The sequence below is a fragment of the Cebus imitator genome, unplaced genomic scaffold, assembly GCF_001604975.1.
Source record: "Cebus imitator isolate Cc_AM_T3 unplaced genomic scaffold, Cebus_imitator-1.0 Scaffold212, whole genome shotgun sequence".
In the NCBI taxonomy this organism is placed as follows: domain Eukaryota; kingdom Metazoa; phylum Chordata; class Mammalia; order Primates; family Cebidae; genus Cebus; species Cebus imitator.
This window is the reverse complement of record NW_016107527.1, coordinates 2,487,476-2,507,686: the sequence shown is the minus strand read 5'-3', so window position 1 is coordinate 2,507,686 and position 20,211 is coordinate 2,487,476. Positions and strand designations below refer to the sequence as shown.

Genomic DNA, 20,211 nt, shown 5'->3' with positions numbered 1-20,211 from the left:
TAGTGCCGGATTTCAAAGGGAATTCTTCCAGCTTTTGCCCATTCAGTATGATATTGGCTGTAGGTTTGTCATATATACCTTTTATCATTTTATGATAAGTTCCATTAATACCTAGTTAAGTGAGAGTTTTTAGCATGAAGGGCTGTTGAATTTTATCGAAGGCCTTCTCTGCCTCTATTGAGATAATCATGTGGTTTTTGTCTTTACTTCCGTTTATGTGATGGATTACATTTATGGATTTGCTTATGTTGAACCAGCCTTGCATCCCCAGGATGAAGCCTATTTGGTCATGGTGGATAAACTTCTTGATGTGCCGTTGCATCTGTTTGCCAGTATTTTATTGAAGATTTTTGTGTCGATGTTCATCATGGATATTGGCCTGAAGTTTTCTTTTTGGTGAGTCTCTGCCTGGTTTTGGTATCAGGATGATGTTGGTCTCATAAATTGAGTTAGGGAGGATTCCCTCCTTTTGTATTGTTTGATACAGTTTCAGAAGGAATGGAACCAGCTCCTGTTTGTACCTTTGGTAGAATTTGGCTGTGAATCCGTCTGGACCTGGACTTTTTTTGGTTGGTAGACTATTGATTGCTGCCTCTACTTCAGCCCTTGTTATTGGGTTTCAACTTCCTCCTGGTTTTGTCTTGGTAGAGTACAGGTGTCTAGGAATTTATCCATTTCTTCCTGGTTTACTGGTTTATGTGAGTAGAGCTGTTTGTAGTAATCGCTGATGGTAGTTTGTGTTTCTGTGGGATCAGTGGTGATATCCCCTTTATCATTTTTTATTGCATCTATTTGATTCTTTTCCCTTTTCTTTTTTATTCTGGCTATTTTGTTGATCTTTTCAAAATGCAATCTACCCATCTGACAAAGGGCTAATATCCAGAATCTACAAGGAACTAAAACAGATATACAAGAAAAAGCAAACAACCCCATTCAAAAGTGGGCAAAGGATATGAACAGACACTTTTCAAAATAAGACATATATGAGGCCAACAAACACATGAAAAAATGCTCATCACCACTGGTCATTAGAGAAATACAATCAAAACCACATTGAGATATCATCTCACACCAGTTAGAATGGTGATCCTTTAAAAATCTGGAGACAACAGATGCTGGAGAGTATGTGGAGAAATAGGAATACTCTTACACAGTTGGTGGGAGTGTAAATTAGTTTGACCATTGTGGAAGACAGTGTGGTGATCTAGAAATAGAAATTCCATTTGACCCAGGAATCCCATTACTGGGTATATACCCAAAGAACTATAAATTGTTCTACTATAAAGACACATGCGCACATATGTTCATTGCAGCCCTGTGTACAGTAGCAAAGACCTGGAACCAACCCAAATGCCCATCAATGATAGACTGGACAAAGAAAATGTGGTACATATACACCATGGAATACTAAGCAGCCATAAAAAATGAGGGACATGGATGAATCTGGAAACCATCATTCTCAGCAAACTGACACAAGAACAGAAAGCCAAACGCCATATGTTCTCACTCATAGGTGGGTGTTGAACAACAAGAACACATGGACTCAGAGAGAGGAACATCACACACTGGGGGCAGTTGGGGTGGGGTAGGGCAGGGACAGTGAGGGGTGGGGAGGGAGAGGAGGGTGGGGAGGGATAGCAATAGCATGGGGAGAAATGCCAGATATAGTGTGCACCTAAAGTAAAATAAATAAATTTTAAAAAAATCTAAAGGGAAAGAGAAAAAAGAGCTGATGAAATTAAATGGCAAATACCTGACCAAAAAAAAAAAAAAAATTTAGTTCTCCCCTAATTAATTAATGAATTCAGAACAATCCCACTCAAATCAAAACTCTTTTTTTCTTTTGGATACTTGATAAGATGATTTAAAAAGAATCATATGGAAGAGCAAAGGACCAAGAAGTTTGCAGAAGACCAAGATAGGAAGGCTCACTTTAACCTATTAAACATGTCAGTCAGGGTTCAATCAAGGCACTAGAGCCACAAAGAGCGTTATGACATGGGATTTATTTTAGGAAGCAGATCTTATCCAATTGTGGGAGGAGCTGGGAGATGAAGATCTGGAAGGAGAAGCTGGGAGATCAGAGAAGAGTCTAAACCATCTTCTGAAAGCACTGGCATAAGTCGACATGTCAGAGTTTACAGAAAAATCTAAGAAGCCAAGTACATATCCAGCTACTGAATTTGTACTGCAGAGGAAGCTCATGGAGACGGTTGTGTGAAGCTATTGCTTTTGTGAATCCACCTCCTCTGTGGCTGTTAGCCAAATATCTGGTAGTAGGTCTTAGGCTACCAGACCAGAATTTGGGAAGAGGAACAGGATGCAAAGCAGAGGAGAGCAACGGCAAGTTAGAATGTGTTAGGTACTTCTGTGTCCATCACCCATCTAAACGTGAAGAGCTTCAAAAAGTGAAGGACTCCCCTTCGCTTCCACATCCCGAAGTCTCACACAAGGTCTTAACTTGGCCAACTTGGACCTGGAACCAGACAGAGAAGGGAATTCCTAGTTCAACCAAAGTGGTAATGAAATAATCTAGCGTGTCAAGATGAATGTTAAAGCTATTATAATTAAGACAGTGAAAACCTGGGCAGCATAGGGAGATCCTGTCTCTACAAAAGAAAAAAAAATTAGCAGGTGCAGTGGCATGCACCTGTGGTCCCAGCTACTCGGGAAGCTGAGGCAGGAGGATCACTTGAGGTCAGGAGTTCCAGACCAGCCTGAGCAACACAGCAAGATCTCATATCTTACAAAAATAAAAAAAATTAGCTGGGCATGATGAAGTGCACCTGTAGTCCCAACTCCTCAGGAGGCCGAGGCAGAAGGATTGCTTGAGACTAAGAGTTTGAGGTTGCAGTGAGCTATGATCAAGCCACTGCAGTCCAGCCTGGGCAGTAGAATGAGACCTTGTCACGAAAACAACAAAAACAAAAACTAAGCAACAACAACAAAAAGACAGGAAGGAAGAAAGGAAAAAAAGAAGAAAAGTTTGTTGTAAAAAAAAAAAAAAAAAAAAAAAAAAAAAAAAAAAAAAAAAAAAAAAAAGAGACAAAAACAAAAAAAAGTAGAGTAATGGAATAGAGAGCCTAAAACCAGGCCTATTCATATATAGAAATAATCTGACAAAAATGACTTTACAAATTCATTAATGATACCACAATATTTGGTTTCTTATATAGAGAGGTGATTGAAAAAACCCCTTACCTCACACAAGTCACAAAATTAAATTCTACATGAAACAAGTCCTAAAATCCTAAATGTGAAGAACAAACTTTAGAAACTTTTACAAACAAAATATAGGAGAATATCTGTATGACTGCACTGAAGAGGATTGATTAAGCAAGAGAAAAAAGAATACAAAGAATGATACATTGACTAGATTCCAATTTAAAACTTCTTGACAAAAAAATGTCATAAAAACTAAAAAGACAAGCCACAGACTAAAAAAAGATATTTCCAACATATAACAACAAATAAGTGATTATTGTTCAGAGTAGTTAAAGGATACCTACAAGTCAAAATGAAAAGTCCTAGGGTAAGGAAAGGAATAGGAAATTCACAGGAGACAAGATTTGAATGGCCAATTCAAAATGTTAAAACAGGGCTCACACTTACTGAGCACTCACCGTATATTATTCTAAAGGCTTTATTGAGCATTAACTATATATTATTCCAAATGCTTTGCATATGTTACCACATGTATTCTTGGCAATGAGTGCATGAACTAGGTACTACGACCTCTTTCTTCTTCCAGAGAGGGAAAGTAGGGCGGAAGCCATACAACTAGTAAGCAGTAAAGCCAGCATTTGAACACCAGTGGTTTGGCTCTAAAATCTGGGTTCTTAACTACTGTTCTATTTTATCAACTTGTTAAATTTAATCATCTGACCATACTCGCTGTTGTCAAGGATGTGGCAGAATGGCAACAACTGAACCCCATTTGTTGGAGTGTAAATTGATAAAACCACTTAGTTGGAGAGCAATTTGCCTTTGTAAATTGAGGCTGTTAGGTCCACAGCCTAAAGTCATACACATACAAACAAGGAAAATGTACCAGAATGTTTTTTGTTGCAGTGTTTGTAATGATACAAAAATACAGTATAGAATATGTATACTATGGAATATTAATATGAAACAATATAAGTAAAACCCTATAATATAATTTCGATTTTAAAAAGCAAGTTGGAAATGGATATATACAGAGTATGATGCCACTTATATAAAGTTTAAAGGTATGCAAAACATTGTATGGTTTATATATGTTGTAAAATTATAAAACATGAAAAAACAAATGTAAAATTCAGGAAAATGGTTGCCATTATGAAGGGGAATGAAATAATGAGTGATTTTGCAGGAAAGATAAATTGTATTCATAATACCATATTTCTTTAAAAATGAGTAAATAGGGCAAAATATTAAGACACAACACAACTAGGTGGTGAATATATTCTATTCTTTTTTGTATTTTTAACTTCAATGGCCTGACCCACATTTCTTACCTCATTTATCACTCATCCTCTTTCATATTGCCACCTTCTGGGGCCTCCTACCTTTCATTGAACAAGCCGTGCTTCCTCACGTCACACTTCCCCTCACTTGGGAATGTCTTCTGCTTAGAAAAACCCTGTTGATCTTTCATGGCTTGGAATACTTCATTTAGAAAAGCACCTGAACCTATACCCATGTTTATAGCGGCATTGTTCATAATAGCTAAAGGGTGGAAGGATTTCAAATGTCCATCAACTAATAAATGAATACAGCTAGTGCTTGACTTACAACCACGATTGGTTCTGACAGACCGGTTGTAGCACGATTTGGTTGTAAGTTGAGTAGGCTGTATGCACGCGGAGATGGTAGTGCTTCCAGAAGCTGGTCCGCACTGTCATATGCCCAGCTGGGCAACGTTTGTGCTGCCAGACGTGGAGCAGTCGTGGCTAGCGATTGTGGTTGTAAAGTCGAATGGTCGTAAGTTGCATAGGTCGTAAGTCGATCAATACCTGTAAATGAAATGTGGTATATCTACACAATGGAATATTATTCAGCTGTAAAAAGGAAGGAAATTCTGACACATGCTACAACATAGGTAAAACTTGAAGACATTATGCTAAATGAAATAAGATAGTTACAAAAGCACAAATATTGTGTGAGTCCAGTTATATGAAGTGCCTAGAGTAGTCAAATCCATAGATGCAGAAACTAGAATGGTAATTGCCAGGGGCTGGGGGAAGTAGGTGACATAGTTTGGCTGTGAACCTACCCAAATCTCATCTTGAATTGTAGCTCCCACAATCCCTACATATTGTGGAAGGGACCCAGTGGGAGCTAATTGAATAATAGGGGTGAGTTTTTTCCATGCTGTTCTCATGATAGTGAATAAGTTACGAAATCTGATGGTTTTATAAGGGGGAATTCCCCTACACACACTCTTTTGCCTGCTGCCATGTAAGACATGCCTTTTCCTCCTCCTCCACCTTCCACCATGAATGTGAGGCCTCCCCAGTCATGTGAAATTGTGAGTCTACTAAACCTCTCTTTCTTTATAAATTATCCAGTCTTGGGTATTTCTTCATAGCAGTATGAAAATGAACTAATACAGTAGGGATTGGGGAGTTATTAATAAGGACAGGATTTCAGTTTGCAGAGATGAAAAAGTTCTGGAGATGAATAGTGGTGCTGGTTGTACAACATCATGAATGTACTTACTGCCACTCAACTGTTCACTAAACAATTGGCTAAAATGGTGAATTTTATGTTACATGTACATTTCGCCAAATTAAAACAAACAAAAAGCCAAAAGGCAACTTATAATATTATTAGAAGTATCTCAAAAAAGAGGCAGAGGAAGATGACATTTATGTACTCCCAAGTAGAAGCTATCCAGCCTCAGCCCCTGCGGGCTCCCTGTTTCCTCTCACCTTGTGGATGTGTTCTGTTTTTCCAGTGGTATCTTTGCTTCTTCCTGTAAGGCAAACTCAAATTACCACTTCTGCACTCCTGCTTCCTACCCATCACCCCAGTGATGACAGTAAACCCTGGGGTGCTTTCTTACCTGTAGTAGTCTGTTCTTATACTGCTATAAGAAATATCTGAGACTAGGTAATTTATAAAGGAAAAGAAGTTTAATGGACTCTAGTTCCACATGGTTGGGGAGGCCTCACAATCATAATGGAAGGTGAAGGTGGAGCAAACGGCATGTCTTACATGGTGGCAGGCAAGAGAGCGTGTGCAAGGGAACTGTCCTTTATGAAACCATCAGACCTCTTGAGACTTATTCACTATCACAGGAACAGCATGGGAAAAACCTGCCCCAATGATTTAATTACTTCCCCCTGGGTCCCTCCCATGACAGGCGGACTAATGGGAACTACAATTCAAGATGAGGTTTGGGTAGGGACACAGTCAAACTGTATCATCTCCCTTTCTGACTAGACCCAGTGCTCTGAGCCTCTTGTTTCAGAGTCTATTTCTACTTTCTCCTTCAATTTCCCTCCCCTGCCCAGGTTTTGAGAATCTGTTTTCAGAGTTGTAACCTCACCTCATGTTCTGATTGCTTCCTGGGCCTGGCAATCTGGTTTTGGTTTCTTGACTCCATTGTGAGTTATAACCAGGATTCACCCAGTGACTCTGCTTTATAGGAAGGGCCGAGCCTTCTGCATTAAGGAACAAAATTTGCTGACAGGAACTATAATGTGACTCCATTTTATGGTTTATCAAATGTGGACTTGCTTGTTATTATGAAATCAATTTAAAGCCTTTAGGGTGATCTATTAAACATGTATGTATGTATGTATGTTGTGTGTGTGTGTGTGTGTGTGTGTGTGTGTGTGTATCTCCATTTGCTTGTGTATGCATAGAAAATACCAGAAGCGGATAACAGAGGTTTCTAGGGGAAGGGCAGTCTTTGGTTCAGTGCTGGAGCTGAGTGACAGCAGAAGAAAAATTCCCTGTAAACTTCCCACCTTTTCTTCACCTTGAATTGTTTATAATAAGCATATAATAAAAGGAAATATTCACAGTGAAACGCTGTGTTTTAACTGGTGTAATAAGCTCTTAGTATTTGATTCTGAGTCCCTCTTTCAGAGGCACTGTCGTTCAGATATGCTGCTAAGGCTAATGTCAGCTTCCAGGGGAAATCATCATTGGGAGGTGCAATTTCAGATCTAGCTGGAGAGAGGCAAGGGTGTGGCTACAAACCCCTTTTCTAATCTGAACAGGATATTTGTGAGGCAGTCACTGTGTGGCTATGGAGATGAGTGATGGGGCTGCCATTCTGGTCCTGCCATTCTGGTCCTGCCGCTGCTGCTTCCTCTGAAAGCAATTTAGAGGCGAGCCAAGAGGAACAGCGCCTACCCCTTTAATTAGCCTGCGGAGCCAGGCAAGGTAAATATTTGTGACTGAAACAGCGTGGATCCATGGAAGCTGGGATTTTAGCCTAGAAGCCTTGTGCTGCCAAGTTGCCATGAGACCAGAAAGCTGGAGCTATGTTTTGCCTCAGAAAGTGCTTCTGAATTGAAGAGAAGTGGGAAGGAAATTGGCGGTAGAATTAAGGTCTGTGTGTTAGATGAGGATGATGAGGGTTTATCTGTACCTTAGGTTAAAGGCACAAATTGTACTTATTTTTATTTTGTCTTTATATTGATTTTTTATATTAAAAAAAATTCAGGCTGGGCATGGTGGCTCATGTGTATAATCCTAGTACTTTGAGAGGCCGAGGTGGGAGGGTCGTTTGAGCCCAGGAATTTGAGACTAGCCTGGGCAACAAAACAAGACCCCGCCTCTATAAAAAATTAGCCAGGCATGGTGGTGTGCACCTGTAGTCTCAGCTGCTTGGGGGGCTGACGTGGGAGGATCGCTTGAGCCCAGGAGTTGGAAGCTGCGGGGAACTATGATGGCGCCACTGGACTCCAGCCTGGGTGACAGAGCAAGACCTTGTCTCTAAAATAACAATAAACATTTCAAAAAGTAAGAAAAACATATAAATAAAAAATTTAGTGTCCTGAATGTTGACTTATTGAACTCCCTGCATTTACTAGCTCATTCTCTGGTTTCCAGGGATCCTGAGTAAAAATCAGATCATTTCACTGCTCTGCTTATAACTTTTCAATGCCTTTTCATTTCTCTTAGGATAAAATCCTGACTTCTATAGCTCATATGAAGGATGACTGTATGACTATTCAAACTGGGATGGCTATCAATATGTATGTAAAGAAAACAGATACAAGGGGGGCTCTCCCAGGAAAACTAAGATGTACCCACAAGACCCTGCCAGATCTGTCTCCAGCCCCAGCTCTCTCCCTGTCCCCATCTGCTCACTTTGCTCCGGGTATGACTCCCTTTTTAATGACATCACCGTTGGAGTCTTCACTGTCCCCTCAGTCATGCTCCTGTCTGTTCTATTTATCTTTGTGGTCTCAGATGTCCACTCCTCTGAGAGGCTTTCCATGACCCATTCTAGAGTGGTGGCCCCAGTTATCTCTGCACATTTCCATCATCACACCTGATATAATCTGGGAAGATATTGTTTATGCATTTGCTTACTATCTGTGTGAGCTACCGGGATGAGACCAGGGACTTGTCTGTCTTGTCCATTAGCCTGGCACGTGGTAGGGACCCAGTAAATACATGGCAAAGGAATGAACAATCAGGTGAAGATCCTTACGTCGGACTGAATCACCCAGAGATGTCCACTGCCTTTCTCATCCTGTGAATTAGGTCCATGTTCAGTAGAAGAGAATGAATGCAAACAGAGAAAAGCAGAGGGAATAGAATGAGAGAGAGCACGCTGGACGAATCTTGGCTATGGGCGTTATGGGTATACACTTTATCCTTCATTTGTTCTTTAATGGGGTGGCCATTTAAATAAATTTAAATAAACTTCTCCCTTTTCTTAGCCTTTAGCTAGAATTGGGATTGGGGTTCCATATTTACAATCTAAGACCTTAGTAAAACACAATTAGCCCCTTTCCTTTGGAATATGTATTTCCATTTTTAAAGGACAACATGTGGCAGCATATATTAGTTTCGCCTCATTATCGATTTTATCTTCTTCCTTGGTAAATTAAGGGAGAATAGATTAGTTTCACATTTCTACTGTAACAAATTGCCACATAATTAGGGGATTAAAACAATATACATTTATTATCTTACTATTCTAGAGGTCAGAAGTCTAAAATGGGTTGAAAGGGCTGTGTTCTCTCTGGGGGCTCAAGAGGAGAATCTGTTTCTTTGCCTTTTCCAGCTTTTAGAAGCTACATGCTTTTCTTGACTTAGAGTGCCCCATATTATACTTCCATAATCACATCTCCTTATCTGAATCTGATCCTCCTTTATCAAGACTTTTGTGATTACATTATCCAGGATTCACTTCAATGCAGGATAACCTCGCCATCAAAAGATATTTGACTTAATCACATCTGCAAAGCTCCTTTTTCCATGAAAGATGACATATTTACAGATTTTAGGGATTGGAGCCTGGGCATCTTAAGCAGGCCATTATTCTGTTTATCACAAAAGGCAACTCTCCCTGTCCCCATCTGCTCACTTTGCTCCAGGTGTGACTCCCTGTTTCTTCGCTCATGGCTGGAATGTGGGTATACCAGCTGGAGCTAAAGCAACCATCTTGGGCCATTATTTAGAAGTCATGGCCTGAGGATAGGGGAGTAGCAGGATTGAATGCTCTGGGATCCTAACAGTTTTGTGAGTTACTCTGCCAGTCTCAGACTGCTGTTCTTCTGGCTTCTTTGAGGTTCTTTTGAGTTTTCTAAATCTGATTGATACAATTATGCTCTTTACAGTTTTTTTATGTTCTCCCCTTTCTTCTCGGTTTTATATCCCAACTATTTCTCCATGCTGTAAGTATTTAAGTGTTTTACAACAGCTGTTTTGTTGTTGTTGTTATTGTTTTTAAAGACAGAGTCTTGCTCTGTTGCCCAGGCTGAAGTTCAGTGACACAATTAAGTTCAAGGCTCACTGCAGCCTTGAACTCTTGGGCTCAAGCGATCCTCCCACCTCAGCCTCCCTGGTAGCTGGGACTACATGCACATGCCACCATACCTGGTTAATTATTGTTTTCTTTTTTTTAAATTGTGGAGACAAGATCTCATTATTATGTTGTCTAGGCTGATTTTGAACTGCTGACTTTAAGCAATCATCCCACCTCAGTGTCCCAAAGTCCTGGAATTACAGGTGTGACTCACCACGCTTGGCCCCACAAACTTGAGTTTTGAGGACTATACAATATTCCAAGTTTTATTTAATGATTCCTCAACTAGTCAACAATTAGATTTTTAATTTAATTTAATTTTATTTTATTTTGAGATGAAGTCTCGCTCTGCGGCCCAGGCTGGAGTGCAGTGGCATGATCTCAACTCACTGTAACCTCTGCTTCTCACTTCAAGCTATTCTCTGCCTCACCCTCCCGAGCAACTGGGAGGTGTGTGCCACCACGCCTGGCTAATTTTTGTACTTTTAGTAGAGATGGGATTTCACCATGTTGGCCGGGCTGGTCTTGACCCCCCGACCTCAAGTGATCTGTCTGCCTCAGCCTCCCAAAGTGCTGGGATTACAGGTGTGAGTCACTGCACCTGGCCAACAATTTCGATTATTTTAAAAAATTATTTTGAATCAAGAGTTCCATTGTTTTAATAGACGGATTATAAGAGGATGTCCATGGTTAAATGTGCATCTCACATCATAGCATGTGCTTATATTAGGACAATGCATATTTAAATCAGGGCCAGGCGTGGTGGCTTACACCTGTAATCCTAGCACTTTGTGAGGATCCTCCCTAAGGTGGGAGGATCGCTTGTGCCCAGGAATTTGAGACCAGCTTGGGTAATATAGGGAGACCCCCACTGCTATAAAAAATTTATAAAAATTAGCCAGGCATGGTGGCATCCTTCTGTGGTTCCAGCTACTCAGGAGGCTGAGGCAGAAGGGTTGATTGATTGAGCCTGGGGGTCAGAGGCTGCAGTGAGCTGTAATCCCATCACTGTACTCCAGCTTGGGTGACAAGGTGAGTCCCCATCTCAAAACAAAAACAAAAATTTTAAAAAATGACCAAATCAGGTGGGAGCAAATTACCCTGGTTAAAAGAAAGCCTCTGTAAGAAAACCTTCAATTTCACGTGCTCTGAATTTGAAAACCTAAATCCAGGAAAGTGGCAGGAATATCACATACATAATACTTTTTAAACTACCAAGGTGACAGTAACATAGCCCAGGGGACTTTTAAAAGTAAGTTTTTCATACTTGAGTAAAACTTGGTTTTATTAAATATTTTTAGTCGGATTTTTCTGCAAAGAAGGTTGTAGGGAAAAAATTGAGTCACTGTACTGTCACTGCCCCATGGGGCAATAACAAACGATACTCTCTCAACATCCCACACAAACAGCACATTAGGCAATCTTTAGTGGTCTGTACTGTTTCCCTGAATAGCAGCCATAAAATAAGCTAAAAGGCACTCAAATATAGGTCAATGATAAGAACTGTTTTGTAATATGCAGTCTCAGGGGTTGTGTAATTATAGTGAAGATAAAAAGTCCACACTGCATCCTGCTGCAGAATGGCCATTACTTGCACGTGAAACTTAAGATGTTATTTTCTCATCTGTTTATTTAGCTCACCACTCCCATTTTTTTAAAGCCTGTATCTTTCTTCACTGTACTCCTTATAGCTTAATATTGCATATTTATTTGTTTACTTGTTTTTTTGGCTACCTCATTAAAGTGTAGCAGGGATCCTGCCCACCTTCTTCACTGGAGTAGTCGCAGTGTCCAGCACTGTTGCAGGCACAAAGTGGGTGTCACATCACAAACACCCACTGCAAGGTGGGTGGGAAATTTAGAGGGGAACTAAAGGGATGTGGTGGGACTGAGTCATGAAGGCACTGAAGGGGATTTGATTGGAACTTGAGGCAGTGGGGGGTGGGGGTCACAAAAGGATGTTAAACTGAAGTTGGAGGATGGTGAGGGACAAGATCAGACTTGGATTTTAGATAAATAACTCCAGATTTGTTGTGGAGGAAGGGTTTGGGATGGCAAAATAGCCTGGAGTTAGACCAGTGAAGAGGCTTTTGCAACATTCTAGGTAAGCAGAGAAAATAGCCCAAGTTCGAAAGTTGATAAAAATGAGATGAACAATAATTATCAGTACAGTAAAATTTGCTGTATAGACAGCTAGTCATTATGATCCATTGCCTAGACTACACTTCCCAGCCTCCTTTTCAGTTAGGGATGGCCATGTGGTTATGTTCTGGCCAATGGGATTTGAGCAGGAAGAATGACCTCTGTAGAATTCTCTGGTACATAACTCCTTCATGTTTCCTTTTTCTGGCCAATAGGGATGGAGAAATCATGTACTGAAGATAACTGGGTATCTACTAACTAAGTCCTTGTAAAACCATGCAGATAAATGAGGAAGAAATGTCGATTATATAATCAAGCCACTGGACAATTTTACATCCATTTATTACAGCAGCTAGTGTTACCCTAATGAATTTTAGTACATGTATTTTTTGCTAAGCATCATTCTTAATGCTTTATATATGATAACTCATTTAGTCTTCCCAACAGTTAGAATCATTTTATTATTATTATCCTCAATTTATAGGTGAGGAAATGGAAACACAGAGGGGCTGTGTAACCTACCGAAGTTACACAGCTAGGAAACGATGGAGCCAGATTTCAGAGTTCTGGCTCTAACATTTTAAGCAATATCTGATTGTGGAGCTGGATATGAATGAATACTTTTTTAAAAAACATATAGATGCTCCTTCCTTTCAATTAAACATTCTGAATTAAAATGGAACCTTAAAAATATTTAAATGGTCAAGCATAAACATTAATTAAAAAGCAAGTCATTTTTATAAGATAATATTTCAAGTAAAATGTAAATAAAACCATCTTAGAAGGGGTTTCCTAGAATCAGTCCCTGTGCCTAAGATTTCTATGCAAGAGCTTTGTAGGGAAGAGTTCCTTGGAAGTAAGGGAAGCAAGACTGGGCAGAAGGAGAAGGTAAGCTATAATATAGTCAACACAGAGCCCATGGCATGGGATGAGTCCTCGAGCTGGGATCACTCTTCAGGGTTAGCAGTCATCAAGGCAAGGGGTCTGGGCTTCTGTGCTCTGCCTCAACCAGTCATCACTGGATACTGGATATGGGCTGCCAGCTTGGAGAATTTGTGAGCTTGAGTAAGGCAGCTTCTTTGGAGAGAGATTTAGCTGTGAGCCAGCACTCCCATGCAGCTGGAAGAATGAGCATCATGGTCTTGAAGGATCTGAGTGGCACCTCACAGCATCCACCACAGAAATCATGAACTACTGTATTTAAAAATGTTCAGTTGCTCTAGATTGTCCCAGTGAGCTTCAGACTCATGTAGCCCACTATCTACTAATTGTGGCTAAAGCATAAAATATATGCTGCAGGGAGATTGCCTAAAAATAGGATTTCACAGGTGAATTGGCCTGGGGTGAAAGCCTTAAATGGTGTTCCAGGGAGTTTGGGTAGAGGAAAGCCTGGTGGCTTCATGGAGATGGAATAGCACAAGGACAGCACTGGCAGGTATATGATTCATGAGCGGTTATAATAGCTCATTGCAATAAGGAGCAGAGCCTGAATTGGTATCAATGGGATGCTGAACTTGCAAAATGTTATAAAGGTTGTATTCAATGATTTTGATGGCTGAATGTGGAAGATGAGGCAATGTTTGAAGTAAAGCCCATAACTCCATCTTGGAAGACTATGAAAGGTGATGCTCGAAGAAAGATCGTGGTCGTCTTCACTCTATGGAGACACATGGGGCCAGGCATGGTGCTCACGGTGCTCATGCCTGTAATCCCAGCAATTTGGGAGGCCGAGGTGGGCGGATCACTTGAGGTCAGGAGTTCAAGACCAGGCTGGCCAACATGGTGAAACCTCATCTCTACTAAAAATACAAAAATTTATTGGACGTGGTGGCGCACATCTGTAGTTCCAGCTACTCTGGAGGCTGAAGCAGGAGAATCACTTGAACCAGAAGGCAGAGATTGCAGTGAGCCAAGATTGGGCCACTGCGCTCCAGCTGGGCGACACAGAGACAAACAAACAAAAAGAGACATGTGGCGTGAAGCCGTTCACTATCTTTTTTTTTTTTTTTTTTTTTTTCGAGATGGAGTCTCACTCTGTCACCCAGGCTGGATTATAGTGGCACAATCTTGGCTCATTGCAACCTCCGCCTCCTGGGTTCAATGGCCTCAGCCTCTCGAGTAGCTTGGACTACAGGTACCTGCCACCACATCCATCTAATTTTTGTATTTTTAGCAGAGGCGGGGTTTCACCATGTTGGCCAGGCTGGTCTCGAACTCCCTACCTCAAATAATCAAATAATCCACCCACCTCAGTCTTCCAAAGTGCTGGGATTACAGGCGTGAGTCACCATGCCTGGCTCCTTGACTATATTTTTAATTGGTATAATAAAAATAAGTAATTCTCCAACTGGCTGCTGCTTTATTTTTTCTTTCTTTTGGAGAAACTTTCTGTGGTTTCCTCTGGTAATTTAAAATGAGTTGTGCTTTCCATCTATCATTGGTTTCTTCATCAGTCTGCTTTAACAAAAAGCTTCTTTCTGATATGCTTTTCCCTTTTCAATTGCAAATCTAACTGTATCAGAGCAAAACATACACTTAAAAAACTAAACATAAAGCTTTAAAGTATGTGTATGAAATCCATTTTTTCTTTATTTCTCAGCAGTTCTATCATGGTCCTTATGAGAAATTCTAATAACAGAGCTAGGTTGTAGGTGCATTGAGTGGTGACATGAAGTGTGCTGGGCTTGGGGACAATGTCTGGTTGTTAGCAGCTGGTTGTTCTCAGTTTTGTAGATAAACAAGATTGCTCATTAGGGCTGAGTCTGAATGACAATATTAAATGGCTTTGCACACCTGGTGAGTATAGCTGTTATGTAACTCTGGCCATTGTACTTTGCCCTTTGTGTTTTCTGGAGTAAAACTGATTTTTCTGACCTGATTTAGACAAGATTAAAATCTGGCTAGCCTTTTGCAGGCTATTCTTTTTGCCAAGTAATTTGAAAATTTTATAACAGTGTAGAAATTTATTTAAAAAATGGAAAAACAAAAAGTTAACCATTAAACGGGATCAAATTTGTGTAGAAAACGCCCATGTTGTATATACCTGGATTAAATCAATCATTCACTTAACAAACATTTATTGTGTAACTTCTCTGTGTTACACACTATTCTAGGCACTATTCTAGGTGTACCAAGAATACAGAGGTAGATGAGGGAGATAAAATCCTTCCTCCCACAGAACTTACCTTCTACTGGTGTGAGACAGAAAATAAGAAATAATAGGAAAGTTTGCAATGTTTGTAAGTAGTAGGAAGAAAATAAAAGTTGGGATTTAATTTGCTCTTGGAGCTCTTCCCTCTCATCTTAAGAGGCTTTTCTGGTGAATAACTGGGTCCTTTATGGTCCTATGAGCAAGATAATGTGAATTCAAAGCTATCATGTAGAGGGGCAAGTTGACAGACTCCGGAAATTTATTGGGGTGGAGAGGATGGGATTTAAAAACTTCGAGTGTGAATGGATACATAAGATTTAAACTCCTACCTGGGACTGTCTCCAGTCATTGTCCACAAATACACTGCTTAATATTAATAATTAATAAAAAAACTATTCTGGGCACTCTTTTAACCAACTTCTACTTAAGTGACTCATAGGAGGAACCAACGTTCATTACCTCTGTAAGGCTTGGACCGGTGATCAAAACACACTGAACAGAATTTCCACTCTGTCCACACTGATCCCTTTCTTCTCTGAGGAGTTGAGTTTTGTGTTTTATGATAATCAGAATTGTTTGTTACCAGACATATTTGTACTAGTTTTACTTGTTATTAAAATTATGCTATCTACTTTAATATTTCATTAACTAACAACGTGAGGGTGAAGAGAGAGAATTATTACCATGACATTTAAATGGAATGCTTTGGAAAGACTCACTAATGTTAAATTAATGATATGAGACTAGGAAAAATAATAAACTCTACAATATATAGCTCATGAGTGTCTTTAAGTTCTCACCTACTACAAAGAAAGGAAAGTTGAAAATGAAAAATGAGATCTTATGGGTATGGTTTAGGCAAAAAAAAATGTGGTATTGGAGTCTTGCCAGTGAATCTATAGTGAGGGAAAGAACCATGGCCTTCCACTGGGTTGGTAAATACATTTTTAAAATATAATGTTTATGGGCAGGGTATGATGGCTCACATCTGTAATTCCAATACTTTGGGAGGCCAAGGCAGGCAGATCACCTGAGGTCAGGAGTTCAACACCCGCCTGGCCAACATGGTGAAACCCCACCTCTACTAAAAAATAAAAAAAATAAAAAAATTAGCCAGGCGTGATGATGCACGCCTGTGATCCCAGCTACTTGGGAGGCTGAAGCAGGAGAATCTCTTGAACCTGGAAGGTGGAGGTTGCAGTAAGCTGAGATCGTACCACTGCACTCCAGTCTGGGCAACAGAGCAAGATTCCATCTTAAGTATATATGTATAATATAGTATAATGTAATATAATATAATATAATGTTTATAAGACCACCTTTGCAAAGACTACACCAGTGAGAGAAGTCTAGCATGGCTGACTCCATCTTGCTTCTGGCCTCATGGGCTGGCTGTCTTCACTCATTCCTGGGTGTAGGCCAAGCTAACCGTGGGAAGAATTTAGTGTATTAACTCTGAAACAAGGATCATAATAGTACCTACCTAAAACTGATCTTCTCCTTATTTGGGGCTGAAAATGCCTTTGTAAGGTGAATGAAAAGCTACAGGATTAAGACTATGGAAGGGGCCTGAATTCTGCTAAGGTATAGGCAGAGTTTCTGTAATCTCTTACTGCTCAGGAATGTGGCCAGAGGTCACAAGATTTATGACTTCCCCAATTGCTCCTATAGATAACATCACTATTGTAGAACCTAAGATTGTTCTTTTGAGATGTTTTTCAGATTTTTGCATTCTGGCAATCTACTAACCCCACCTGGACTCATGACACATGACTAAACCTGTCCAATGGCACCCACCCAGAGGCAGACTTAGCACATGAGGATGATTCTTTTTTACACCCCTCTGATTGCATCTCCAACCAATCAGAAACACCCATTCTCTAGTCCCTGGATCACCAAACCATCCTTGAAAAACCTTAGCCTCTGAGCCTTTGGGGAGACCAACTTGAATGATAATGACAGTCCTTCCACTGGGCGGCCCACCATTAACTAAATTCTTTCTTTATTCCAATACCATGGTGGCAGTGAATTGATTTCTTCTATGCATCAGGTGGGAAGAACCTGTCGAGGGATTACATTTACAACATAAATGTATCCCTTTTTTTCCCTTGACTGACATTTCTGATTAGCCCATTAATAAGCAGTTCTGATTGGGCTGAGTAAGATTTTCAGTTTCATAAGGTATGTGCTAAGGACAGCAGGTACCCAGGATACCTCCATTCAAGGAGCTCAGGAGTATTATCCTAATATGATTAGATAAAGAATGTATATATCTTCCAATAATTTATTTACCTGATCCAAATCTCCTTTCTCTCATGTGCACAATGGAAGCAAAGAAAATATTTTTACTTTTCGGCAGCACCTCTCCTTTGAGAATATCAAAGCTTTTACAGGAACAAATTTCTAAATAAGCAATCATGCTCATATTGCCCTAGGGAGGTGGATAGAGGTATTATCCTCTTACTGAAGATGTTAGACCAGTGTCGAGTAGCTAACAAATGCCTCCGTGCTGTCTCTCAGGAGAATTATGTTTCTACTCATCTCCCTGCTGCATTGAGTCCTGTTCCCTCTTCCGAATAATTCCCAGTATTACTGAGAATTATGTGAGCATAAAACAAGCACTTCTCTGTGAGCCAGAACCTGGCTGTGTTCTAGAACCCTGGATGTGTTACTAACTGGTTGTAGCACTGTGGACACTGTTGTCAGCTTCTCTGTGTGTGCCTCAGTCCCTTTATCTGTAAAATGGGAATGTCATTGCTCATCATACCAGAGATCAGATTGTGGGCAAGGAGTGTTTGTCAAAACAAATATGGACATGGTAGCTGTGAGAGTGAGAGCAACAGTGATCTGTGGGTTTCCTTGTTTCCCTTCTTCCCATTTCAGGATTCCTGCTTTCTGTGAAGGTATTTTTGATCACGAGTTGATTTGTAGGTTCTGGTTTGCACATTCATTATTGAGACCAGAAATGAAAGTCTTTCCTCAAATTCTCTTATTCTAATGTAGCCCACCCACCAAACTTTACTATTTTTCAATGATGGTTCTAGACTCACAATAAGAAATACAACGAAAGGCCTGGATTATAGTCAGGATAATGATCTGTCCTGCTCTGAACTGCAAGACTCATTAAGTGGTGTTTTCAAAGGTTTCAGTAACTAATTGTTATCTCTTCACTTATTCATGGAGATACTGCTGATAATAGCAAAAGAAAAAAAGTAAAATGTACTAAATTTCCGCAATAGGGAATTGCTCAGGTAAATGATGTTATGTTGGAAGGCTACTAATAAAAGATGTAGACGAATATTTATTGGCATGGAAAGATAATTGTGGTAATTAAAGGAAACATTAACTTCAAAAGGGTAAAGATACAATGTACAGTGACTATCTCTGGATGGTTGGATTACAAACATTTAAATCTTCCTTATATTTACCTATATTTTCTAATTTTTTGTATTGGATATATGTTGCTTTTGGCAAAAGAAAAAAACTGATTTAGGTTGTATAAAATCCTATTCCAAAAGCTATTTGTAGGAATGAAGAAAAAACATTTTGAAAATAAATAATTGCTAACTCTAAAAGCTTAATTAAGCAGGGAAAAAAATTTTAAATAGCAAAAATGGTGAATATAAATAAAAATAAAGATAAATGGCGAAAATGAATTTTACTCTTTTTTAAAAGGATACAGTCATTTAGTAACAAATGTTTGAAATAAGCCAAGTTTCAATTGCCAACCTGTTTCTTCGTAGCTGAATTCTACCTGAAAGTGCTTCTAAAAGGGACTCAGAGCATGATAAGTAAGCAGGATGCTTTGAAATACCAAACTGAATAATCGTAAGTAGCAACCTAATCTAATTTTTTCTTTTTTTGACTTGCAAAAATATTGCTTTAAAACAAATAGTGTTCTTAGACAGAGGGCAAATATATTTATCTTTCCAACCATAATAAAAGCTGTCAGTTATCAAGTGCCTTTTCTGTACCCATGTGTCAGATACTTATAAATCTTTCTTCAAATTCATTAACTTTAATGGTTGGTTTATTTAATCCTCACTATTTTAGGAGATAGGTATTATTGTGTTCATGTTATAGTTGCTGAAAACCAAAACTCATACAAATTAAGTTTCTTTTCTGACTCTTAAGTAGCAGAACCACATGGCCTTTTTAAAAAGATCACATAACAAATATTTATTAAATCCCCTTTGTATTAGCATTGTGTGTCGTGTGCTAGGAATAATACCAATGAAAAATACACTGTGGTCCCACCGCTCAAAGAAGCTTATATTCTAGTTGAATGCCATGAAGCAAAACATTGTGAATGTGATGAATCTCACAAAAGAGGAAACACAGGATATGAAGGGGGAGGTAATCAGGTCTGTGGCATCTGTCCTGTGGTCAAGACAGTTAAACTGAGCTCTGAAGCATGAGCAGGAATTAACTAGGCAAAGACTGGTCATGGAAGATGATTGCTAGTAGAGGGAAGGGTATGTGCTAAGGCAGTGAGATGACATTTTGCTATACCCATTCACTACAACCGACTATTCACAACTTTGGTTTGAAACAGTAAGCATTTATTCCTCCAACATGGGCCTGTGGGTCAGCTACAACTGGCAGAGCTTGGCTGGACTCCAAGGTTCAGGTCTCCCTTGTACGTGACTCATCCTGTGTTGACCAATAGCTTCTTGAAACATATTCCCTACATAGCACATGACAGGAGCCCAAGAGCCCAAATGAAATCACGCAAGTGCATTTAAGTCCTCTTAAAAATGTTCAGGAACACTCCGTTGGCTAACTTAGGCCATATGGCCCAGCCCAAAATCAATGGGATGGGGAAAATATTTTACCCATAGCTGAGGGTATTTTGGAGAAATGTAGATGAATATGGATAAATTATTTAATACAGGAAAGATGTGAAAAATTGTGAACAATGATCTATCAACCACATCTA

At 39.7% G+C, this 20,211-nt stretch overlaps 1 long non-coding RNA gene across 1 annotated transcript in view; it reads left to right on the top strand.

Annotated features, from left to right (window-relative positions):
* LOC108317920 overlaps positions 1 to 19,671 on the top strand; it is a 46,666-nt gene extending 26,995 nt beyond the window's left edge. The window contains exon 3 of the long non-coding RNA XR_001830946.2: positions 19,016 to 19,671. This is a non-coding gene — a long non-coding RNA (uncharacterized LOC108317920). The remainder of the gene's footprint in view (positions 1 to 19,015) is intronic.
* Positions 19,672 to 20,211: the final 540 nt, after the last annotated feature.